The following is a 26600-nucleotide window of genomic DNA, read 5'->3' as shown; positions in this document are numbered from 1 at the left end:
CAACTCAGGGCATCCAAACCACTTTCCCCAGGTCACAAAGCCAGGGAGTTGTGCATGCCTCCCAAGGGAAAGACAAGGTCCAAGAGGCTTGCCTGGGGCTCACGCATGTGCAGAGCACTCCTCCACTGCTGGGAACCATTGAATGAACTGCAAACCATGGAGCAGTGTTTAGGGGACTCCGCACTGAAATAGACATATTACAATACAATTATTTGGCCATCTTCTGCATCTAGAATAAGGCAGATGTTCATACTCAGTAGTGATCACGGCTTGCCTTCCATAGAAAGACATCTAGGACACTATGAATCCCTTCGAAGTACAGTGTTAAGCAAAATAGGGTGTGGACGCCATAACACTGAGGAGCGTCTCTCACTGCCTGAAATGAGGAACGGAGCGTTGATTCATGGCTTTATATCCTGTAGCTGATGTGAGGTTTGGGGGGAACAGAAGGACACTGTCTGGACCAGTGGTCATTCCCTCTCAGGGACATAAGGACAACAACACCGGACGCACAACGAGAGACCCCAGGCCTGCTTTATTTGTCCTGGGGCGCAGAAATACCCTCCTTTAACATTTTACCCAAGATAAATGCTCAGCTACCCTCCCTCCTGGCTGCTGAGTACCTGGGCACTTGCCTCCAAATCCCTAGTCCCTTTGCTGCTGAAATCACAGAGGCCCGGGTGAAGGAGGGGCACATTTCAACCTGCGCTCAGGAGGACCTTGCAGAAGTTCTGAGCCTGGTCACAGCAGGGAGCCAGGTCACACAGCTGGGAGCCCCGGGAAAGTGGGCTCCAGTCAGGGGCACTGGGCGATGCAGGACTGATGATGGTTCCCTCTGGGGCTGTTGGGTGCAGCTTCACTCAGCTGTGCGTGGTCACACGTGGCGCCCATGTGAATCATTGCCATTGCTCAGCGCACACATTCAGAGAACCCGTGCGGTTTGTAATTCTTTTGGTTTGCCTGCTTTATTTGTTCCTCATTCATGTATGGAGAGTTGTCTGTCCAATCAAAAGGCGAGTTTCAGACATTCAGTCCTTCTCAAAGCTGTGTCATACATTTCGTTTGACCACACTTTAGGTCTGTGACTGACAGAATAGAGAAATCCCAGATTGTTGGCACCAGTCATTCATCAGAGAGAGTCTGAGAACCTCAGGCCAGGAATTCGGGTAACTGGGGAGTTGGATTCCACCCTCTTAGATGTCATGGAGCCCAAAGGACACAAGGGACTGAAGTTGGAAAGGAAACCAGAGCATGGGTGAGTGATTGTTAAGATTCTGGGTCACCAAGCCTTGGCAAGGGCATAGCAGTCCTCCTCTATCTGGCCAGTGCCCTTAGGCCTCTGGCCCAGTGCTTTCCATGGCACAGAAGGTGGTGCTCAGTGAGGTCACCTGGCTTGCCCTAAGGTAGCACTCACTCAGGTTGTTATACTCTGAACCAATATTAGGGTTCGGTTCCCCCATCCCCACTCCAAGGGCACTAAGATCCTTATTTCCCATGCACAGAAGAAGTAACCTGAGCCACAGTCAAATCAACCACTTTATTATCATTCACGGGGCTCACAGGAAAAGGGCCAGGATCTTATGCTGACTCTTAAAGGCAGGTTTGTCAAGCCTGCTCTCTTTCCACGAAGAGCGGGCTCGCTCCCACATCAGGCACGGCAGCCGCATTGCTCCGATGCAGCCCTGGGAAGAAGGGACAGTGGGAAGTCAGCAGACATGACCGGGACACTCCTGTGCCCACAGCACAGGGACCCTGGCACAGCCTCTGCCCCCAGCCCCTGAGGACCCTTAGTGCAGAAGAACATGCTGTCCCACGGCCACTCTGGTAGAACCTCCCAGGTTTGGGCCACACAGAAAGAGGTGTCCCACGTCTCATGGGGTCCCAGGCTGGGGCAGAAAGCTTCAAGAGGCAGTGGTGGGACCTATGGGTAAAGGAAGGCCAGCTTCCCAGAACCACACTTTGAGAGCCAGCTCTGGGTGCCCTCCCTTGCCTTGGCCACAGCCCCCAGATCGCCAGAGAAGCCCCAACACTCACTTCTTGCAGGAGGTGCATGCGCACTCTTTGCATGTGCAGGAGCCAGCACAGGTGCAGGAGCCACCTGCCAGGAAGAGAAGGCCAGGCAGGGAACAGTGAGTGTGAGACAGGAGCCTCAGCACTAGGTGTACAAAGGCTCTGTGCAGCCGCCTCTGTGCAGGGAGGGTCCACTACTTGGGAGCTCCGGTCCCATACCACAGGGAAACTGCTAACCTCCCACCTTCTCTGCCCTCCCCCAGACAGAGCCTTGCTGTCCCTTGTGTTTATCACACGGCAATAGTCCCAGGCTCCAACCCGCATCGGGAAGGCTGGGCCTGGCCAGGGTCAGAGCCTATGTCCTGGGCCCGGAAGAGGCAATGTCCCCAGCCTCCTGCCAAGCACAGGCAGCCCAAGGCCTGCACAGAGCACTGGGTGTGGACCAGCAGCCCCATGGACCACCTGGGCGATGTTGAGAAGACAGTCCTGGGCCTCAGGCCTCAGGCCTGCGGCCTCTCTCCACTGAAATGGGAGGCCTGGGGGGGATGGAAACGCTCTCACGGCTGATGAGGCTGCTTCAGCAGGGAGAGGGCCCAAGACCGGCTAAGTGCAGGCGTCCGCCTCAGCTTCAGCTCCAAATACTCGCTGATTTAAACCATGGACGCTCTGTCTTGTGCCTGGGAAAGGGGCATCGCATGGCTCCGAGCCAGGGGCCTCTTACCAGTGGAGCAGGAGCAGTTGGGGTCCATTTCGAGCCGAGCACAGGTGAGGCGAGCTGATGTGACGTGAGGTGAGGCGGGAGGTCCAAGCAGGTGGCAAAGCGGCGGCGGCACCTGGGCTGGAGGGGCGCGTGCCGCAGCTGGGCGCCCGCGCCGGCTTTAGCAGCGGAGGAGGCGGTCCGGGCGCAAAGGACCCGCCCCCGGCTTTGCGCCCCGCCCCGAGGAGGCCACACCGCTCGCAGCCTCCTGGGCCGGGCTGTGCGCAGCCTGCCGGGCCGGGAGCACGATTCCCCCGGGGCGCCTCCTCTGGGTAGGCACCGCGCCGTCTGCCCGTTGGCGCCCGCTCTCCCCGAGGGGCTGTGCGCCGAGGGCACTCGCTGTCCCTGCCCGCTGCCCGCCCTCCCCCTGCCCACCGCTCCTGCCCACTGCCCGCCCGACGTTGGTCGCCTCCCCTGTTTCCGGGTGTCCGGAGAACTCGGCCTCTGGGTCCTCGCGGACTTCCCTTCCCCTCCCCCGGCCCGGCACCGTGGTCGTCAGGTTCGTCTTTTCCCGGAGTCCGTGTGCACGCCCAGCCTCGCGCTCAGCACCCTGCCTGCGGGCGGACAGCGCGGGCGTGCCTAGCCACCCGACAGATCTGTGCAGGGGACGGGCGGCGAACAGGACCTTTGCCTGCCACTGCACTGCTTCTCCCTGTCACCACATGGTGCTTTGGAAAACTCGTACACCGCAGCTAGGGCCCATACACATTCTCTGCACCCTCCTCTGCGTTCTCCACGAAAGAACGGATTTATATGTATATATATATATATATATGTGTGTGTGTGTGTGTATATATATATGTGTATATATGGGCAGGATAGCATAGTCGGTGCTTCTTACCATCAAACTCTCTAGCGCTGCCCACAGCTGGCCAGCGCACCCTCACTCCACTCCAGGGCTCTCCCAAAGCGTGGGACACCGCCAAAGGGGCTCTCTTCTTAGAGGCGAGGGAGATCTGCCTTCCAGAACAGAGCAAGGAACGTGCCCATTTCCCTTTCAACATTCCTGTCGGTTATAGCCACAGCATTTTCTATGTGCCTGTCAGGCCCTGTTATAACCACTTTCTATGTGTGTACTGTCACAAGTCCCTAAAAGGGAATGGGGCTATTATTTGGTGGCTCCTTTTACTAAGGGCCAATTGCAACTCAAGGCGTCTAAAATCACTTTCCCCGGGGCACCTAGCCAGGGAGTTGTACATGCTGGAATCCAGTCAGCCTCCCTGCCTCCTTCCTCCCAAAGGGGAAACACAAGGTCCAAGAAGCCTGCCTGGGGCCCAAGGGTGTGCAGGGCCCTCCTACACTGCTTGAAACCATTGAATGGAGTGCAAACAGTCTGTTCAAGCATGGAGCAGTGTTTAGGGGACTCCTGAGTGAAACATACATACTATAATGCCATTATTTGGCCATCTTCTGCATCTAGAATGAGGTGGATGTTCATATTCATTAGTGATCAGAGCTTGCCCTCCATAGGAAAACATCGACAACACTATGAATCCCTTCGAATTACAGTGTTAAGTCAAATAGGGTGTAGGTGGCAGAACACTGGCGAGCATCTCTCACTGTCTGAAATGAGGAACAGAGCCTTGCTTCATGACTTTATATCCTGGGGCCGATCCGATGCCAGTTGTGTGGGAAGAGAGTGACGCTGTCTGGACCAGAGGTCACGTCCTCTCAGGGTCATGAAGATGACACAGAACACAAAAACAGGGTCCCCAGGCCTGCTGTATTTGTCTGGGGTAAAGAACATCCCTCATTTACATTTTACCCCAGAAAAATGCTAATAAAGACATGGCTGATATTCATAGGCCACTCGCCCAATGCCAGGCAGCTTTCTATGTTCTTTACCAGTTTTACCTCTATCATTTCCATGAGGAAAATGCTTTCATATTGCCCGTTTCACAGTGCAGAGGGGAAGCCACTAAATGTCACCCTGCTCTGAGTGACACAAGTGGAATCGCACTCTGGTAGGCTGACGGCAACACCTGGCCCTCACCAGTCACCCTATGTCACGACTGCATGTGAAAGATGAGGACACAGAGGCAGCAGCGGGTAGGGCCGTGAGCCAGCAGGTGAGCCAGCCGTCAGCTCCCTCAGCGTAGCGCTGTGACCTCTGTGGCTGGTTTCCCACCTCTGAGCCAAGGACAACACGTGTCTCCACCCCCAAGGGACCCTCCAGCTTAGAACTGTGATACGTCCAGTGTAGCATCCGCTGACACCATGATGCACCAGCTGCGGCCAGGCTCTGGGGACAACTGTAGCCTGGGTTCTTCCATACCTTTATTTCTGAGCAGTGTGACATTGTGCTGGTGGCGGACCCTCTGTGGACATTGGCGTAATTACTCCAGTCTCTTCCTGTTTGAGGTCTCAGTCTCTGGGGCACAGGGAGACCAGATGACGTTGAGGAGGCTGGTAAGGGCCTTGGTGTCAGTCCAAATGCTGTGGCAGCCTCTGGTGCCCAGGGACTCCTGCGGCACAGTCACCCTCTCTTTGGCTGCCAGATGAATTTTCAATTCCGTCCTTAACCCACAGCCCAGAGTCACGTTTCCATATCAACAGCCTTTCTCCCGGAGCTCTTGTGAACCTCAAGGATCCTGTCTCGAGAAAGTAAGTGTGAACAGAGAGAGATCCTAACGGACACTGCATAGGAAGCCCTGGCCAGGAGTTGAGCCACTTTCTCATTTACTCCCACCTAATGCTATAATCTCCTTCCCTCCCAAAGGGGAAACGCAGGCTCAGGGAGGCTGAGTGACTTGCCAGGCCGTACCACTTGGGTGGGGCAGGGTGTGCTGTGTACCGGGATGTGTGTGGGAAACCCATGCATGTGATTCAGGCTGCCTTCTGACTTTCCGTCTTCTGCCCCACACGCAGCTCACCTGCGGGTGAGCGTGATCCTGATCCGAGGCCACGGTACTCGCCTCTCTCTTGGAACATCAAGCAGCAAGTGCCTCCACATGGAGGCAGGGGTGGTAACCACTGGCTTGAGTTACAAGTCACTCCTGCCTAAGAAGCAGCACCACGCCCTCCCAACTGCAGAATGGGACCATCACCCTGCCCCTGGCAGACCCGAAGCACTTCATGGGGAACCGAGGCACAGCTACCCTGCCTGCTGGCTGCGGAGTTCCTGGGCACTTGCCTCCAAATCCCTAGTCCGTTTGCTGCTGAAGTCGCGGAGGCCCGGTGAGGAAGGAGGGGCAGTTTTCAGGCTGAGCTCAGGAGGACCTTGCAGACTTTCTGAGCCCGGTCACAGCGGGGAGCCCGGGAGAGTGGGCTCTGGTCAGGGGCACTGGGTGGGGCAAGACAGATTCTGGTTCCCTCTGGGGCTGTCAGGGCTATTCTACTCAAAGTTCCTCTGTGGTCCACACACCAGGATATTTGTGAATTGTTTCCAGTGTTCATTGGTAAACAAACTGCAATTTGTAACTCTTTTATTTTGCTTATTTTACTTGTTCCCTACGTAGTTGAAGTAAAGTGTTGAATCAGAAAATAGGGTTCACGTTACTGTAGTCTTTTGAATCTTTCCTTAATTACTCATTTTATTTTATATCTGTATTAGAAAATAAAAGCAGTGTTTTCACAGAACTTTGTAAGAAAGCCCTCTGTAGAAGTCAAACGGTGGGAGTGGCAAAGTGCTTGAATCGCATTCCCTCTGAATACTTTTTAACCCTCACATCACGCAGGAGTGAACTTTGGCAGTGATCCCCAGATAATGAAAGGGAGTCCCTGAGAGGTTGTATATGTTCTCCCCCTTATAAGGGTTTCTTAGAGACTAGTATTTGTATGAAGAACCCAGATGTCTACACATTTCCAGTCCAATCACCCGACCCCAGCCCTGAGGGCTTGAACACCCTTAATTCTAAGGCACAAAAGGAATACAGGACCAAAATAGTCACACAACGACTATTATGATTCACTATGTCATACAAACTGTACTGTAGAACACAGATTGGTGGTGTACTAAAAATTTGATTACAATACAGGCTTCTACATGCTGCTCTTTCCACATGGGGAGCAGGCTCTCCCCCATGTCAGGCACAGCAGCTGCACTTGCCCGACGCCCCTTTGCAGATGCAGCCCTGGGCACACTTGGAACAGCCCACGGGGCAGCAGGAACAGCAGCCTGGGGAAGAAAGGAGAGTGAGAAGTCAGAGCACATTACCTGGGACCTCCCTTCCCAAAGCACGCGCGGCACACACTCTGCCCCCAGCCCCACAGGGCCGTGCTCTGTCCCAAGACGCCTGGATCCTACCCATTAGGAAAAGCCACCCTGCACCTTTGGAGTCCAGGACAGGGCAGAAATCCTGCAGAGACAGTGACAGGGCCTCTGGGAGAGGTGGAAGCCCGGCGTCCGTCCCCCAGAAACATACAATGAAGTTCCTCAAGATCAGACAGGGGACAAACCCTTGCCAGAGCAGCTCCCAGAGGACCAGGGAAGCTCTGTCTACAGGAAAGGCTGCACCATGTTAGAGAAACCACATGTGGACACTAGCTCACATCCATAAAGTGCTTTCGTAGCTGAGGTGATTAAGAAAGCTGCATTGCAGGCAGGAGAACTACTTCTACCAGGTGTGTGCTTGACTGGCAAAAACCTGCTGTACCCCAGTTTCCCTGTTGTATAAGGACAGGCTGCAATGAGCCATTGCTAAGGTTTTTCCAGCTCTGATCCTGAATCAGTTGCGGTGAAGGGGATGCCAGAAAACTGGGTCATTGGTCTGCTCCTGCCTCCTGAGCTCTGGGTTCCTCCTATTACTCAACTCCAAGATTCTAGAAGAAGACCCCGTACTCACTCTTCTTGCAGGAGGTGCATCTGCACTCTTTGCATTTGCAGGAGCCAGCACAGGTGCAGGAGCCACCTGCCAGGAAGAGAAAGCCAGGCAGGAAGCAGTGAGTGTGAGACAGGAGCCTCAGCAGTTGGTGCACAAATGCTCTGAGCAGCCAGCTGCCTCTGTGCAGTGAGGGCCCAGCTCTGGGAGCTCCTGTCCCGTACCACAGGGGGACTGCTAACCTCTCACCTTCTCTGCCCTCACCCACACAGACCCTTGCTGTCCCTTGTGTTTGCCACATAGCAATCGTCCCAGGCTCCAAGCCATATCTGGAAGACTGGGTCTGGCCAGAGTCAGAGCCTGTGTCCGGAGCCCAGGCAATATCCTCAGCCTCCTGCCAAGCACAGGCAGCCCAAGGCCTGCACAGAGCACTCGGTGTGGACCAGCAGCCCCATGGACCACCTGGGCGATATCGAGAAGACAGTCCTGGGCCTCTGGCCTGTGGCCTCTCGCCTCTGAAATGGGAGGCCTGGGGGGATGCAAACGCTCTCAGGGCTGATGAGGCTGCTTGAGCAGGGAGAGGGCCCAAGACCGGCCAAGTGCAGGAATCTGCCTCGGCTCCAGCTCCAAGTACTTCCTGCTCTAACCCAAGGATGTTCTCTGTCTTGGACCTGGGAAAGGGGCATCGCACTGCTCCAAGCGGGGGGGCCTCTTACCACTGGGGCAGGAGCAGTTGGGGTCCATTTCGAGCCAAGGTGAGCTGAGGCGAGGTGAGGCGGGAGGTCCAAGCAAGTGGCAAAGGGGCAGCGACACCTGGACTGGAGGGGCGCGTTCTGCAGCTGGGCGCCCGCGTTTGGCTTAAAAGAGCCGAGGAGGCGGTCGGAGTGCAGAGGCTCCACACCGGCCTTGCGCCCGGCCTCGCGGAGTCCTCACGGCTCGCAGCGACCTTGACCCGGCTCTGCGCACCCTTCCGGGCGGAGCGCACGGTCCCCAAAGCGCCTGAGCTCCGTGCGCACAGCGGCAGTTGCCCTTTGGCACCCGCTATCGCTGAGGGGCCGTGCGGCGGCTGCACGCGCTCTCGCAGCCCTCTGCCCTCCCTGTAGTTGCCAGAGTTGGCCGCCACCCACGTTCCCGGGTGCCCGGCGGAGAACTCCGTGTCTGGGTCCTCGCCGGCTTCTGCATCCCCGGTCCTGCGCGGCCGTCGTCATGTTCATCCTTTCTCAGAGTCCGGGTGCAAGCCCAGCCTCGCGCTCAGCACCCTGGCTGCGGGCAGCGTGGGGCTGCATAGCCCCCTGAGGGATCTGTGCAGGGGACCCTGTGTGCCTGTGACCTTTGCCTGCTACTGCACTTCTCCCTGTCACCACATCGTGCTTTGCGAAAACTCGTACACCGCAGCTACGGCCAGTACATTCTGTGCCCCCCTTCTCTGTGTTCTCCACGCCAGAACGGATATCTTTATGTATGGGCAGGACAGCTGGTGCTTCTTGCTGTCAAGCTCTCCAGCGCCGCCCACAGCTGGCTGGCCTCCGCATCCTCAGTTCAGGGTGCTTCCAAGGCGTGGTTCTACAGCAAAGGAGCCATTTCCCTTTCAACTTTCCTGACAGTTAATCAATCCATAGCATTTTGTATGCGCCTGCCAGGCCTTGTTATAACCACTTTCTACGTGTGTACTGTCACAGGCCCCTGAGTGGGAAATGGGCTATTATTTGGGGGCCCTTTTGCTAACGGCCGTTGACAACTCAGGGCATCCAAACCACTTTCCCCAGGTCACAAAGCCAGGGAGTTGTGCATGCCTCCCAAGGGAAAGACAAGGTCCAAGAGGCTTGCCTGGGGCTCACGCATGTGCAGAGCACTCCTCCACTGCTGGGAACCATTGAATGAACTGCAAACCATGGAGCAGTGTTTAGGGGACTCCGCACTGAAATAGACATATTACAATACAATTATTTGGCCATCTTCTGCATCTAGAATAAGGCAGATGTTCATACTCAGTAGTGATCACGGCTTGCCTTCCATAGAAAGACATCTAGGACACTATGAATCCCTTCGAAGTACAGTGTTAAGCAAAATAGGGTGTGGACGCCATAACACTGAGGAGCGTCTCTCACTGCCTGAAATGAGGAACGGAGCGTTGATTCATGGCTTTATATCCTGTAGCTGATGTGAGGTTTGGGGGGAACAGAAGGACACTGTCTGGACCAGTGGTCATTCCCTCTCAGGGACATAAGGACAACAACACCGGACGCACAACGAGAGACCCCAGGCCTGCTTTATTTGTCCTGGGGCGCAGAAATACCCTCCTTTAACATTTTACCCAAGATAAATGCTCAGCTACCCTCCCTCCTGGCTGCTGAGTACCTGGGCACTTGCCTCCAAATCCCTAGTCCCTTTGCTGCTGAAATCACAGAGGCCCGGGTGAAGGAGGGGCACATTTCAACCTGCGCTCAGGAGGACCTTGCAGAAGTTCTGAGCCTGGTCACAGCAGGGAGCCAGGTCACACAGCTGGGAGCCCCGGGAAAGTGGGCTCCAGTCAGGGGCACTGGGCGATGCAGGACTGATGATGGTTCCCTCTGGGGCTGTTGGGTGCAGCTTCACTCAGCTGTGCGTGGTCACACGTGGCGCCCATGTGAATCATTGCCATTGCTCAGCGCACACATTCAGAGAACCCGTGCGGTTTGTAATTCTTTTGGTTTGCCTGCTTTATTTGTTCCTCATTCATGTATGGAGAGTTGTCTGTCCAATCAAAAGGCGAGTTTCAGACATTCAGTCCTTCTCAAAGCTGTGTCATACATTTCGTTTGACCACACTTTAGGTCTGTGACTGACAGAATAGAGAAATCCCAGATTGTTGGCACCAGTCATTCATCAGAGAGAGTCTGAGAACCTCAGGCCAGGAATTCGGGTAACTGGGGAGTTGGATTCCACCCTCTTAGATGTCATGGAGCCCAAAGGACACAAGGGACTGAAGTTGGAAAGGAAACCAGAGCATGGGTGAGTGATTGTTAAGATTCTGGGTCACCAAGCCTTGGCAAGGGCATAGCAGTCCTCCTCTATCTGGCCAGTGCCCTTAGGCCTCTGGCCCAGTGCTTTCCATGGCACAGAAGGTGGTGCTCAGTGAGGTCACCTGGCTTGCCCTAAGGTAGCACTCACTCAGGTTGTTATACTCTGAACCAATATTAGGGTTCGGTTCCCCCATCCCCACTCCAAGGGCACTAAGATCCTTATTTCCCATGCACAGAAGAAGTAACCTGAGCCACAGTCAAATCAACCACTTTATTATCATTCACGGGGCTCACAGGAAAAGGGCCAGGATCTTATGCTGACTCTTAAAGGCAGGTTTGTCAAGCCTGCTCTCTTTCCACGAAGAGCGGGCTCGCTCCCACATCAGGCACGGCAGCCGCATTGCTCCGATGCAGCCCTGGGAAGAAGGGACAGTGGGAAGTCAGCAGACATGACCGGGACACTCCTGTGCCCACAGCACAGGGACCCTGGCACAGCCTCTGCCCCCAGCCCCTGAGGACCCTTAGTGCAGAAGAACATGCTGTCCCACGGCCACTCTGGTAGAACCTCCCAGGTTTGGGCCACACAGAAAGAGGTGTCCACGTCTCATGGGGTCCCAGGCTGGGGCAGAAAGCTTCAAGAGGCAGTGGTGGGACCTATGGGTAAAGGAAGGCCAGCTTCCCAGAACCACACTTTGAGAGCCAGCTCTGGGTGCCCTCCCTTGCCTTGGCCACAGCCCCCAGATCGCCAGAGAAGCCCCAACACTCACTTCTTGCAGGAGGTGCATGCGCACTCTTTGCATGTGCAGGAGCCAGCACAGGTGCAGGAGCCACCTGCCAGGAAGAGAAGGCCAGGCAGGGAACAGTGAGTGTGAGACAGGAGCCTCAGCACTAGGTGTACAAAGGCTCTGTGCAGCCGCCTCTGTGCAGGGAGGGTCCACTACTTGGGAGCTCCGGTCCCATACCACAGGGAAACTGCTAACCTCCCACCTTCTCTGCCCTCCCCCAGACAGAGCCTTGCTGTCCCTTGTGTTTATCACACGGCAATAGTCCCAGGCTCCAACCCGCATCGGGAAGGCTGGGCCTGGCCAGGGTCAGAGCCTATGTCCTGGGCCCGGAAGAGGCAATGTCCCCAGCCTCCTGCCAAGCACAGGCAGCCCAAGGCCTGCACAGAGCACTGGGTGTGGACCAGCAGCCCCATGGACCACCTGGGCGATGTTGAGAAGACAGTCCTGGGCCTCAGGCCTCAGGCCTGCGGCCTCTCTCCACTGAAATGGGAGGCCTGGGGGGGATGGAAACGCTCTCACGGCTGATGAGGCTGCTTCAGCAGGGAGAGGGCCCAAGACCGGCTAAGTGCAGGCGTCCGCCTCAGCTTCAGCTCCAAATACTCGCTGATTTAAACCATGGACGCTCTGTCTTGTGCCTGGGAAAGGGGCATCGCATGGCTCCGAGCCAGGGGCCTCTTACCAGTGGAGCAGGAGCAGTTGGGGTCCATTTCGAGCCGAGCACAGGTGAGGCGAGCTGATGTGACGTGAGGTGAGGCGGGAGGTCCAAGCAGGTGGCAAAGCGGCGGCGGCACCTGGGCTGGAGGGGCGCGTGCCGCAGCTGGGCGCCCGCGCCGGCTTTAGCAGCGGAGGAGGCGGTCCGGGCGCAAAGGACCCGCCCCCGGCTTTGCGCCCCGCCCCGAGGAGGCCACACCGCTCGCAGCCTCCTGGGCCGGGCTGTGCGCAGCCTGCCGGGCCGGGAGCACGATTCCCCCGGGGCGCCTCCTCTGGGTAGGCACCGCGCCGTCTGCCCGTTGGCGCCCGCTCTCCCCGAGGGGCTGTGCGCCGAGGGCACTCGCTGTCCCTGCCCGCTGCCCGCCCTCCCCCTGCCCACCGCTCCTGCCCACTGCCCGCCCGACGTTGGTCGCCTCCCCTGTTTCCGGGTGTCCGGAGAACTCGGCCTCTGGGTCCTCGCGGACTTCCCTTCCCCTCCCCCGGCCCGGCACCGTGGTCGTCAGGTTCGTCTTTTCCCGGAGTCCGTGTGCACGCCCAGCCTCGCGCTCAGCACCCTGCCTGCGGGCGGACAGCGCGGGCGTGCCTAGCCACCCGACAGATCTGTGCAGGGGACGGGCGGCGAACAGGACCTTTGCCTGCCACTGCACTGCTTCTCCCTGTCACCACATGGTGCTTTGGAAAACTCGTACACCGCAGCTAGGGCCCATACACATTCTCTGCACCCTCCTCTGCGTTCTCCACGAAAGAACGGATTTATATGTATATATATATATATATATGTGTGTGTGTGTGTGTATATATATATGTGTATATATGGGCAGGATAGCATAGTCGGTGCTTCTTACCATCAAACTCTCTAGCGCTGCCCACAGCTGGCCAGCGCACCCTCACTCCACTCCAGGGCTCTCCCAAAGCGTGGGACACCGCCAAAGGGGCTCTCTTCTTAGAGGCGAGGGAGATCTGCCTTCCAGAACAGAGCAAGGAACGTGCCCATTTCCCTTTCAACATTCCTGTCGGTTATAGCCACAGCATTTTCTATGTGCCTGTCAGGCCCTGTTATAACCACTTTCTATGTGTGTACTGTCACAAGTCCCTAAAAGGGAATGGGGCTATTATTTGGTGGCTCCTTTTACTAAGGGCCAATTGCAACTCAAGGCGTCTAAAATCACTTTCCCCGGGGCACCTAGCCAGGGAGTTGTACATGCTGGAATCCAGTCAGCCTCCCTGCCTCCTTCCTCCCAAAGGGGAAACACAAGGTCCAAGAAGCCTGCCTGGGGCCCAAGGGTGTGCAGGGCCCTCCTACACTGCTTGAAACCATTGAATGGAGTGCAAACAGTCTGTTCAAGCATGGAGCAGTGTTTAGGGGACTCCTGAGTGAAACATACATACTATAATGCCATTATTTGGCCATCTTCTGCATCTAGAATGAGGTGGATGTTCATATTCATTAGTGATCAGAGCTTGCCCTCCATAGGAAAACATCGACAACACTATGAATCCCTTCGAATTACAGTGTTAAGTCAAATAGGGTGTAGGTGGCAGAACACTGGCGAGCATCTCTCACTGTCTGAAATGAGGAACAGAGCCTTGCTTCATGACTTTATATCCTGGGGCCGATCCGATGCCAGTTGTGTGGGAAGAGAGTGACGCTGTCTGGACCAGAGGTCACGTCCTCTCAGGGTCATGAAGATGACACAGAACACAAAAACAGGGTCCCCAGGCCTGCTGTATTTGTCTGGGGTAAAGAACATCCCTCATTTACATTTTACCCCAGAAAAATGCTAATAAAGACATGGCTGATATTCATAGGCCACTCGCCCAATGCCAGGCAGCTTTCTATGTTCTTTACCAGTTTTACCTCTATCATTTCCATGAGGAAAATGCTTTCATATTGCCCGTTTCACAGTGCAGAGGGGAAGCCACTAAATGTCACCCTGCTCTGAGTGACACAAGTGGAATCGCACTCTGGTAGGCTGACGGCAACACCTGGCCCTCACCAGTCACCCTATGTCACGACTGCATGTGAAAGATGAGGACACAGAGGCAGCAGCGGGTAGGGCCGTGAGCCAGCAGGTGAGCCAGCCGTCAGCTCCCTCAGCGTAGCGCTGTGACCTCTGTGGCTGGTTTCCCACCTCTGAGCCAAGGACAACACGTGTCTCCACCCCCAAGGGACCCTCCAGCTTAGAACTGTGATACGTCCAGTGTAGCATCCGCTGACACCATGATGCACCAGCTGCGGCCAGGCTCTGGGGACAACTGTAGCCTGGGTTCTTCCATACCTTTATTTCTGAGCAGTGTGACATTGTGCTGGTGGCGGACCCTCTGTGGACATTGGCGTAATTACTCCAGTCTCTTCCTGTTTGAGGTCTCAGTCTCTGGGGCACAGGGAGACCAGATGACGTTGAGGAGGCTGGTAAGGGCCTTGGTGTCAGTCCAAATGCTGTGGCAGCCTCTGGTGCCCAGGGACTCCTGCGGCACAGTCACCCTCTCTTTGGCTGCCAGATGAATTTTCAATTCCGTCCTTAACCCACAGCCCAGAGTCACGTTTCCATATCAACAGCCTTTCTCCCGGAGCTCTTGTGAACCTCAAGGATCCTGTCTCGAGAAAGTAAGTGTGAACAGAGAGAGATCCTAACGGACACTGCATAGGAAGCCCTGGCCAGGAGTTGAGCCACTTTCTCATTTACTCCCACCTAATGCTATAATCTCCTTCCCTCCCAAAGGGGAAACGCAGGCTCAGGGAGGCTGAGTGACTTGCCAGGCCGTACCACTTGGGTGGGGCAGGGTGTGCTGTGTACCGGGATGTGTGTGGGAAACCCATGCATGTGATTCAGGCTGCCTTCTGACTTTCCGTCTTCTGCCCCACACGCAGCTCACCTGCGGGTGAGCGTGATCCTGATCCGAGGCCACGGTACTCGCCTCTCTCTTGGAACATCAAGCAGCAAGTGCCTCCACATGGAGGCAGGGGTGGTAACCACTGGCTTGAGTTACAAGTCACTCCTGCCTAAGAAGCAGCACCACGCCCTCCCAACTGCAGAATGGGACCATCACCCTGCCCCTGGCAGACCCGAAGCACTTCATGGGGAACCGAGGCACAGCTACCCTGCCTGCTGGCTGCGGAGTTCCTGGGCACTTGCCTCCAAATCCCTAGTCCGTTTGCTGCTGAAGTCGCGGAGGCCCGGTGAGGAAGGAGGGGCAGTTTTCAGGCTGAGCTCAGGAGGACCTTGCAGACTTTCTGAGCCCGGTCACAGCGGGGAGCCCGGGAGAGTGGGCTCTGGTCAGGGGCACTGGGTGGGGCAAGACAGATTCTGGTTCCCTCTGGGGCTGTCAGGGCTATTCTACTCAAAGTTCCTCTGTGGTCCACACACCAGGATATTTGTGAATTGTTTCCAGTGTTCATTGGTAAACAAACTGCAATTTGTAACTCTTTTATTTTGCTTATTTTACTTGTTCCCTACGTAGTTGAAGTAAAGTGTTGAATCAGAAAATAGGGTTCACGTTACTGTAGTCTTTTGAATCTTTCCTTAATTACTCATTTTATTTTATATCTGTATTAGAAAATAAAAGCAGTGTTTTCACAGAACTTTGTAAGAAAGCCCTCTGTAGAAGTCAAACGGTGGGAGTGGCAAAGTGCTTGAATCGCATTCCCTCTGAATACTTTTTAACCCTCACATCACGCAGGAGTGAACTTTGGCAGTGATCCCCAGATAATGAAAGGGAGTCCCTGAGAGGTTGTATATGTTCTCCCCCTTATAAGGGTTTCTTAGAGACTAGTATTTGTATGAAGAACCCAGATGTCTACACATTTCCAGTCCAATCACCCGACCCCAGCCCTGAGGGCTTGAACACCCTTAATTCTAAGGCACAAAAGGAATACAGGACCAAAATAGTCACACAACGACTATTATGATTCACTATGTCATACAAACTGTACTGTAGAACACAGATTGGTGGTGTACTAAAAATTTGATTACAATACAGGCTTCTACATGCTGCTCTTTCCACATGGGGAGCAGGCTCTCCCCCATGTCAGGCACAGCAGCTGCACTTGCCCGACGCCCCTTTGCAGATGCAGCCCTGGGCACACTTGGAACAGCCCACGGGGCAGCAGGAACAGCAGCCTGGGGAAGAAAGGAGAGTGAGAAGTCAGAGCACATTACCTGGGACCTCCCTTCCCAAAGCACGCGCGGCACACACTCTGCCCCCAGCCCCACAGGGCCGTGCTCTGTCCCAAGACGCCTGGATCCTACCCATTAGGAAAAGCCACCCTGCACCTTTGGAGTCCAGGACAGGGCAGAAATCCTGCAGAGACAGTGACAGGGCCTCTGGGAGAGGTGGAAGCCCGGCGTCCGTCCCCCAGAAACATACAATGAAGTTCCTCAAGATCAGACAGGGGACAAACCCTTGCCAGAGCAGCTCCCAGAGGACCAGGGAAGCTCTGTCTACAGGAAAGGCTGCACCATGTTAGAGAAACCACATGTGGACACTAGCTCACATCCATAAAGTGCTTTCGTAGCTGAGGTGATTAAGAAAGCTGCATTGCAGGCAGGAGAACTACTTCTACCAGGTGTGTGCTTGACTGGCAAAAACCTGCTGTACCCCAGTTTCCCTGTTGTATAAGGACAGGCTGCAATGAGCCATTGCTAAGGTTTTTCCAGCTCTGATCCTGAATCAGTTGCGGTGAAGGGGATGCCAGAAAACTGGGTCATTGGTCTGCTCCTGCCTCCTGAGCTCTGGGTTCCTCCTATTACTCAACTCCAAGATTCTAGAAGAAGACCCCGTACTCACTCTTCTTGCAGGAGGTGCATCTGCACTCTTTGCATTTGCAGGAGCCAGCACAGGTGCAGGAGCCACCTGCCAGGAAGAGAAAGCCAGGCAGGAAGCAGTGAGTGTGAGACAGGAGCCTCAGCAGTTGGTGCACAAATGCTCTGAGCAGCCAGCTGCCTCTGTGCAGTGAGGGCCCAGCTCTGGGAGCTCCTGTCCCGTACCACAGGGGGACTGCTAACCTCTCACCTTCTCTGCCCTCACCCACACAGACCCTTGCTGTCCCTTGTGTTTGCCACATAGCAATCGTCCCAGGCTCCAAGCCATATCTGGAAGACTGGGTCTGGCCAGAGTCAGAGCCTGTGTCCGGAGCCCAGGCAATATCCTCAGCCTCCTGCCAAGCACAGGCAGCCCAAGGCCTGCACAGAGCACTCGGTGTGGACCAGCAGCCCCATGGACCACCTGGGCGATATCGAGAAGACAGTCCTGGGCCTCTGGCCTGTGGCCTCTCGCCTCTGAAATGGGAGGCCTGGGGGGATGCAAACGCTCTCAGGGCTGATGAGGCTGCTTGAGCAGGGAGAGGGCCCAAGACCGGCCAAGTGCAGGAATCTGCCTCGGCTCCAGCTCCAAGTACTTCCTGCTCTAACCCAAGGATGTTCTCTGTCTTGGACCTGGGAAAGGGGCATCGCACTGCTCCAAGCGGGGGGGCCTCTTACCACTGGGGCAGGAGCAGTTGGGGTCCATTTCGAGCCAAGGTGAGCTGAGGCGAGGTGAGGCGGGAGGTCCAAGCAAGTGGCAAAGGGGCAGCGACACCTGGACTGGAGGGGCGCGTTCTGCAGCTGGGCGCCCGCGTTTGGCTTAAAAGAGCCGAGGAGGCGGTCGGAGTGCAGAGGCTCCACACCGGCCTTGCGCCCGGCCTCGCGGAGTCCTCACGGCTCGCAGCGACCTTGACCCGGCTCTGCGCACCCTTCCGGGCGGAGCGCACGGTCCCCAAAGCGCCTGAGCTCCGTGCGCACAGCGGCAGTTGCCCTTTGGCACCCGCTATCGCTGAGGGGCCGTGCGGCGGCTGCACGCGCTCTCGCAGCCCTCTGCCCTCCCTGTAGTTGCCAGAGTTGGCCGCCACCCACGTTCCCGGGTGCCCGGCGGAGAACTCCGTGTCTGGGTCCTCGCCGGCTTCTGCATCCCCGGTCCTGCGCGGCCGTCGTCATGTTCATCCTTTCTCAGAGTCCGGGTGCAAGCCCAGCCTCGCGCTCAGCACCCTGGCTGCGGGCAGCGTGGGGCTGCATAGCCCCCTGAGGGATCTGTGCAGGGGACCCTGTGTGCCTGTGACCTTTGCCTGCTACTGCACTTCTCCCTGTCACCACATCGTGCTTTGCGAAAACTCGTACACCGCAGCTACGGCCAGTACATTCTGTGCCCCCCTTCTCTGTGTTCTCCACGCCAGAACGGATATCTTTATGTATGGGCAGGACAGCTGGTGCTTCTTGCTGTCAAGCTCTCCCAGCGCCGCCCACAGCTGGCTGGCCTCCGCATCCTCAGTTCAGGGTGCTTCCAAGGCGTGGTTCTACAGCAAAGGAGCATTTCCTTTCAACTTTCCTGACAGTTACTCAATCCATAGCATTTTGTATGCGCCTGCCAGGCCTTGTTATAACCACCTTTCTACGTGTGTACTGTCACAGGCCCCTGAGTGGGAAATGGGCTATTATTTGGGGGCCCTTTTGCTAACGGCCGTTGACAACTCAGGGCATCCAAACCACTTTCCCCAGGTCACAAAGCCAGGGAGTTGTGCATGCCTCCCAAGGGAAAGACAAGGTCCAAGAGGCTTGCCTGGGGCTCACGCATGTGCAGAGCACTCCTCCACTGCTGGGAACCATTGAATGAACTGCAAACCATGGAGCAGTGTTTAGGGGACTCCGCACTGAAATAGACATATTACAATACAATTATTTTGGCCATCTTCTGCATCTAGAATAAGGCAGATGTTCATACTCAGTAGTGATCACGGCTTGCCTTCCATAGAAAGACATCTAGGACACTATGAATCCCTTCGAAGTACAGTGTTAAGCAAAATAGGGTGTGGACGCCATAACACTGAGGAGCGGTCTCTCACTGCCTGAAATGAGGAACGGAGCGTTGATTCATGGCTTTATATCCTGTAGCTGATGTGAGGTTTGGGGGGAACAGAAGGACACTGTCTGGACCAGTGGTCATTCCCTCTCAGGGACATAAGGACAACAACACCGGACGCACAACGAGAGACCCCAGGCCTGCTTTATTTGTCCTGGGGCGCAGAAATACCCTCCTTTAACATTTTACCCAAGATAAATGCTCAGCTACCCTCCCTCCTGGGCTGCTGAGTACCTGGGCACTTGCCTCCAAATCCCTAGTCCCTTTGCTGCTGAAATCACAGAGGCCCGGGTGAAGGAGGGGCACATTTCAACCTGCGCTCAGGAGGACCTTGCAGAAGTTCTGAGCCTGGTCACAGCAGGGAGCCAGGTCACACAGCTGGGAGCCCCGGGAAAGTGGGCTCCAGTCAGGGGCACTGGGCGATGCAGGACTGATGATGGTTCCCTCTGGGGCTGTTGGGTGCAGCTTCACTCAGCTGTGCGTGGTCACACGTGGCGCCCATGTGAATCATTGCCATTGCTCAGCGCACACATTCAGAGAACCCGTGCGGTTTGTAATTCTTTTGGTTTGCCTGCTTTATTTGTTCCTCATTCATGTATGGAGAGTTGTCTGTCCAATCAAAAGGCGAGTTTCAGACATTCAGTCCTTCTCAAAGCTGTGTCATACATTTCGTTTGACCACACTTTAGGTCTGTGACTGACAGAATAGAGAAATCCCAGATTGTTGGCACCAGTCATTCATCAGAGAGAGTCTGAGAACCTCAGGCCAGGAATTCGGGTAACTGGGGAGTTGGATTCCACCCTCTTAGATGTCATGGAGCCCAAAGGACACAAGGGACTGAAGTTGGAAAGGAAACCAGAGCATGGGTGAGTGATTGTTAAGATTCTGGGTCACCAAGCCTTGGCAAGGGCATAGCAGCTCCTCCTCTATCTGGCCAGTGCCCTTAGGCCTCTGGCCCAGTGCTTTCCATGGCACAGAAGGTGGTGCTCAGTGAGGTCACCTGGCTTGCCCTAAGGTAGCACTCACCTCAGGTTGTTATACTCTGAACCAATATTAGGGTTCGGTTCCCCCATCCCCACTCCAAGGGCACTAAGATCCTTATTTCCCATGCACAGAAGAAGTAACCTGAGCCACAGTCAAATCAACCACTTTATTATCATGTCACGGGGCTCACAGGAAAAGGGCCAGGATCTTATGCTGACTCTTAAAGGCAGGTTTGTCAAGCCTGCTCTCTTTCCACGAAGAGCGGGCTCGCTCCCACATCAGGCACGGCAGCCGCATTGCTCCGATGCAGCCCTGGGAAGAAGGGACAGTGGGAAGTCAGCAGACATGACCGGGACACTCCTGTGCCCACAGCACAGGGACCCTGGCACAGCCTCTGCCCCCAGCCCCTGAGGACCCTTAGTGCAGAAGCAACATGCTGTCCCACGGCCCACTCTGGTAGAACCTCCCAGGTTTGGGCCACACAGAAAGAGGTGTCCCACGTCTCATGGGGTCCCAGGCTGGGGCAGAAAGCTTCAAGAGGCAGTGGTGGGACCTATGGGTAAAGGAAGGCCAGCTTCCCAGAACCACACTTTGAGAGCCAGCTCTGGGTGCCCTCCCTTGCCTTGGCCACAGCCCCCAGATCGCCAGAGAAGCCCCAACACTCACTTCTTGCAGGAGGTGCATGCGCACTCTTTGCATGTGCAGGAGCCAGCACAGGTGCAGGAGCCACCTGCCAGGAAGAGAAGGCCAGGCAGGGAACAGTGAGTGTGAGACAGGAGCCTCAGCACTAGGTGTACAAAGGCTCTGATGCAGCCGCCTCTGTGCAGGGAGGGTCCACTACTTGGGAGCTCCGGTCCCATACCACAGGGAAACTGCTAACCTCCCCACCTTCTCTGCCCTCCCCCAGACAGAGCCTTGCTGTCCCTTGTGTTTATCACACGGCAATAGTCCCAGGCTCCAACCCGCATCGGGAAGGCTGGGCCTGGCCAGGGTCAGAGCCTATGTCCTGGGCCCGGAAGAGGCAATGTCCCCAGCCTCCTGCCAAGCACAGGCAGCCCAAGGCCTGCACAGAGCACTGGGTGTGGACCAGCAGCCCCATGGACCACCTGGGCGATGTTGAGAAGACAGTCCTGGGCCTCAGGCCTCAGGCCTGCGGCCTCTCTCCACTGAAATGGGAGGCCTGGGGGGGATGGAAACGCTCTCACGGCTGATGAGGCTGCTTCAGCAGGGAGAGGGCCCAAGACCGGCTAAGTGCAGGCGTCCGCCTCAGCTTCAGCTCCAAATACTCGCTGATTTAAACCATGGACGCTCTGTCTTGTGCCTGGGAAAGGGGCATCGCATGGCTCCGAGCCAGGGGCCTCTTACCAGTGGAGCAGGAGCAGTTGGGGTCCATTTCGAGCCGAGCACAGGTGAGGCGAGCTGATGTGACGTGAGGTGAGGCGGGAGGTCCAAGCAGGTGGCCAAGCGGCGGCGGCACCTGGGCTGGAGGGGCGCGTGCCGCAGCTGGGCGCCCGCGCCGGCTTTAGCAGCGGAGGAGGCGGTCCGGGCGCAAAGGACCCGCCCCCGGCTTTGCGCCCCCGCCCCGAGGAGGGCCACAACCGCTCGCAGCCTCCTGGGCCGGGCTGTGCGCAGCCTGCCCGGGCCGGGAGCACGATTCCCCCGGGGGCGCCTCCTCTGGGTAGGCACCGCGCCGTCTGCCCGTTGGCGCCCGCTCTCCCCGAGGGGCTGTGCGCCGAGGGCACTCGCTGTCCCTGCCCGCTGCCCGCCCTCCCCCTGCCCACCGCTCCTGCCCACTGCCCGCCCGACGTTGGTCGCCTCCCCTGTTTCCGGGTGTCCGGAGAACTCGGCCTCTGGGTCCTCGCGGACTTCCCTTCCCCCTCCCCCGGCCCGGCACCGTGGTCGTCAGGTTCGTCTTTTCCCGGAGTCCGTGTGCACGCCCAGCCTCGCGCTCAGCACCCTGCCTGCGGGCGGACAGCGCGGGCGTGCCTAGCCACCCGACAGATCTGTGCAGGGGACGGGCGGCGAACAGGACCTTTGCCTGCCACTGCACTGCTTCTCCCTGTCACCACATGGTGCTTTGGAAAACTCGTACACCGCAGCTAGGGGCCCATACACATTCTCTGCACCCTCCTCTGCGTTCTCCACGAAAGAACGGATTTATATGTATATATATATATATATATGTGTGTGTGTGTGTGTATATATATATGTGTATATATGGGCAGGATAGCATAGTCGGTGCTTCTTACCATCAAACTCTCTAGCGCTGCCCACAGCTGGCCAGCGCACCCTCACTCCACTCCAGGGCTCTCCCAAAGCGTGGGACACCGCCAAAGGGGCTCTCTTCTTAGAGGCGAGGGAGATCTGCCTTCCAGAACAGAGCAAGGAACGTGCCCATTTCCCTTTCAACATTCCTGTCGGTTATAGCCACAGCATTTTCTATGTGCCTGTCAGGCCCTGTTATAACCACTTTCTATGTGTGTACTGTCACAAGTCCCTAAAAGGGAATGGGGCTATTATTTGGTGGCTCCTTTTACTAAGGGCCAATTGCAACTCAAGGCGTCTAAAATCACTTTCCCCGGGGCACCTAGCCAGGGAGTTGTACATGCTGGAATCCAGTCAGCCTCCCTGCCTCCTTCCTCCCAAAGGGGAAACACAAGGTCCAAGAAGCCTGCCTGGGGCCCAAGGGTGTGCAGGGCCCTCCTACACTGCTTGAAACCATTGAATGGAGTGCAAACAGTCTGTTCAAGCATGGAGCAGTGTTTAGGGGACTCCTGAGTGAAACATACATACTATAATGCCATTATTTGGCCATCTTCTGCATCTAGAATGAGGTGGATGTTCATATTCATTAGTGATCAGAGCTTGCCCTCCATAGGAAAACATCGACAACACTATGAATCCCTTCGAATTACAGTGTTAAGTCAAATAGGGTGTAGGTGGCAGAACACTGGCGAGCATCTCTCACTGTCTGAAATGAGGAACAGAGCCTTGCTTCATGACTTTATATCCTGGGGCCGATCCGATGCCAGTTGTGTGGGAAGAGAGTGACGCTGTCTGGACCAGAGGTCACGTCCTCTCAGGGTCATGAAGATGACACAGAACACAAAAACAGGGTCCCCAGGCCTGCTGTATTTGTCTGGGGTAAAGAACATCCCTCATTTACATTTTACCCCAGAAAAATGCTAATAAAGACATGGCTGATATTCATAGGCCACTCGCCCAATGCCAGGCAGCTTTCTATGTTCTTTACCAGTTTTACCTCTATCATTTCCATGAGGAAAATGCTTTCATATTGCCTGTTTCACAGTGCAGAGGGGAAGCCACTAAATGTCACCCTGCTCTGAGTGACACAAGTGGAATCGCACTCTGGTAGGCTGACGGCAACACCTGGCCCTCACCAGTCACCCTATGTCACGACTGCATGTGAAAGATGAGGACACAGAGGCAGCAGCGGGTAGGGCCGTGAGCCAGCAGGTGAGCCAGCCGTCAGCTCCCTCAGCGTAGCGCTGTGACCTCTGTGGCTGGTTTCCCACCTCTGAGCCAAGGACAACACGTGTCTCCACCCCCAAGGGACCCTCCAGCTTAGAACTGTGATACGTCCAGTGTAGCATCCGCTGACACCATGATGCACCAGCTGCGGCCAGGCTCTGGGGACAACTGTAGCCTGGGTTCTTCCATACCTTTATTTCTGAGCAGTGTGACATTGTGCTGGTGGCGGACCCTCTGTGGACATTGGCGTAATTACTCCAGTCTCTTCCTGTTTGAGGTCTCAGTCTCTGGGGCACAGGGAGACCAGATGACGTTGAGGAGGCTGGTAAGGGCCTTGGTGTCAGTCCAAATGCTGTGGCAGCCTCTGGTGCCCAGGGACTCCTGCGGCACAGTCACCCTCTCTTTGGCTGCCAGATGAATTTTCAATTCCGTCCTTAACCCACAGCCCAGAGTCACGTTTCCATATCAACAGCCTTTCTCCCGGAGCTCTTGTGAACCTCAAGGATCCTGTCTCGAGAAAGTAAGTGTGAACAGAGAGAGATCCTAACGGACACTGCATAGGAAGCCCTGGCCAGGAGTTGAGCCACTTTCTCATTTACTCCCACCTAATGCTATAATCTCCTTCCCTCCCAAAGGGGAAACGCAGGCTCAGGGAGGCTGAGTGACTTGCCAGGCCGTACCACTTGGGTGGGGCAGGGTGTGCTGTGTACCGGGATGTGTGTGGGAAACCCATGCATGTGATTCAGGCTGCCTTCTGACTTTCCGTCTTCTGCCCCACACGCAGCTCACCTGCGGGTGAGCGTGATCCTGATCCGAGGCCACGGTACTCGCCTCTCTCTTGGAACATCAAGCAGCAAGTGCCTCCACATGGAGGCAGGGGTGGTAACCACTGGCTTGAGTTACAAGTCACTCCTGCCTAAGAAGCAGCACCACGCCCTCCCAACTGCAGAATGGGACCATCACCCTGCCCCTGGCAGACCCGAAGCACTTCATGGGGAACCGAGGCACAGCTACCCTGCCTGCTGGCTGCGGAGTTCCTGGGCACTTGCCTCCAAATCCCTAGTCCGTTTGCTGCTGAAGTCGCGGAGGCCCGGTGAGGAAGGAGGGGCAGTTTTCAGGCTGAGCTCAGGAGGACCTTGCAGACTTTCTGAGCCCGGTCACAGCGGGGAGCCCGGGAGAGTGGGCTCTGGTCAGGGGCACTGGGTGGGGCAAGACAGATTCTGGTTCCCTCTGGGGCTGTCAGGGCTATTCTACTCAAAGTTCCTCTGTGGTCCACACACCAGGATATTTGTGAATTGTTTCCAGTGTTCATTGGTAAACAAACTGCAATTTGTAACTCTTTTATTTTGCTTATTTTACTTGTTCCCTACGTAGTTGAAGTAAAGTGTTGAATCAGAAAATAGGGTTCACGTTACTGTAGTCTTTTGAATCTTTCCTTAATTACTCATTTTATTTTATATCTGTATTAGAAAATAAAAGCAGTGTTTTCACAGAACTTTGTAAGAAAGCCCTCTGTAGAAGTCAAACGGTGGGAGTGGCAAAGTGCTTGAATCGCATTCCCTCTGAATACTTTTTAACCCTCACATCACGGAGGAGTGAACTTTGGCAGTGATCCCCAGATAATGAAAGGGAGTCCCTGAGAGGTTGTATATGTTCTCCCCCTTATAAGGGTTTCTTAGAGACTAGTATTTGTATGAAGAACCCAGATGTCTACACATTTCCAGTCCAATCACCCGACCCCAGCCCTGAGGGCTTGAACACCCTTAATTCTAAGGCACAAAAGGAATACAGGACCAAAATAGTCACACAACGACTATTATGATTCACTATGTCATACAAACTGTACTGTAGAACACAGATTGGTGGTGTACTAAAAATTTGATTACAATACAGGCTTCTACATGCTGCTCTTTCCACATGGGGAGCAGGCTCTCCCCCATGTCAGGCACAGCAGCTGCACTTGCCCGACGCCCCTTTGCAGATGCAGCCCTGGGCACACTTGGAACAGCCCACGGGGCAGCAGGAACAGCAGCCTGGGGAAGAAAGGAGAGTGAGAAGTCAGAGCACATTACCTGGGACCTCCCTTCCCAAAGCACGCGCGGCACACACTCTGCCCCCAGCCCCACAGGGCCGTGCTCTGTCCCAAGACGCCTGGATCCTACCCATTAGGAAAAGCCACCCTGCACCTTTGGAGTCCAGGACAGGGCAGAAATCCTGCAGAGACAGTGACAGGGCCTCTGGGAGAGGTGGAAGCCCGGCGTCCGTCCCCCAGAAACATACAATGAAGTTCCTCAAGATCAGACAGGGGACAAACCCTTGCCAGAGCAGCTCCCAGAGGACCAGGGAAGCTCTGTCTACAGGAAAGGCTGCACCATGTTAGAGAAACCACATGTGGACACTAGCTCACATCCATAAAGTGCTTTCGTAGCTGAGGTGATTAAGAAAGCTGCATTGCAGGCAGGAGAACTACTTCTACCAGGTGTGTGCTTGACTGGCAAAAACCTGCTGTACCCCAGTTTCCCTGTTGTATAAGGACAGGCTGCAATGAGCCATTGCTAAGGTTTTTCCAGCTCTGATCCTGAATCAGTTGCGGTGAAGGGGATGCCAGAAAACTGGGTCATTGGTCTGCTCCTGCCTCCTGAGCTCTGGGTTCCTCCTATTACTCAACTCCAAGATTCTAGAAGAAGACCCCGTACTCACTCTTCTTGCAGGAGGTGCATCTGCACTCTTTGCATTTGCAGGAGCCAGCACAGGTGCAGGAGCCACCTGCCAGGAAGAGAAAGCCAGGCAGGAAGCAGTGAGTGTGAGACAGGAGCCTCAGCAGTTGGTGCACAAATGCTCTGAGCAGCCAGCTGCCTCTGTGCAGTGAGGGCCCAGCTCTGGGAGCTCCTGTCCCGTACCACAGGGGGACTGCTAACCTCTCACCTTCTCTGCCCTCACCCACACAGACCCTTGCTGTCCCTTGTGTTTGCCACATAGCAATCGTCCCAGGCTCCAAGCCATATCTGGAAGACTGGGTCTGGCCAGAGTCAGAGCCTGTGTCCGGAGCCCAGGCAATATCCTCAGCCTCCTGCCAAGCACAGGCAGCCCAAGGCCTGCACAGAGCACTCGGTGTGGACCAGCAGCCCCATGGACCACCTGGGCGATATCGAGAAGACAGTCCTGGGCCTCTGGCCTGTGGCCTCTCGCCTCTGAAATGGGAGGCCTGG

The sequence above is a fragment of the Manis javanica genome, chromosome 17, assembly GCF_040802235.1.
Source record: "Manis javanica isolate MJ-LG chromosome 17, MJ_LKY, whole genome shotgun sequence".
Taxonomy (NCBI): domain Eukaryota; kingdom Metazoa; phylum Chordata; class Mammalia; order Pholidota; family Manidae; genus Manis; species Manis javanica.
Note: the sequence above shows the minus strand (reverse complement) of the source record.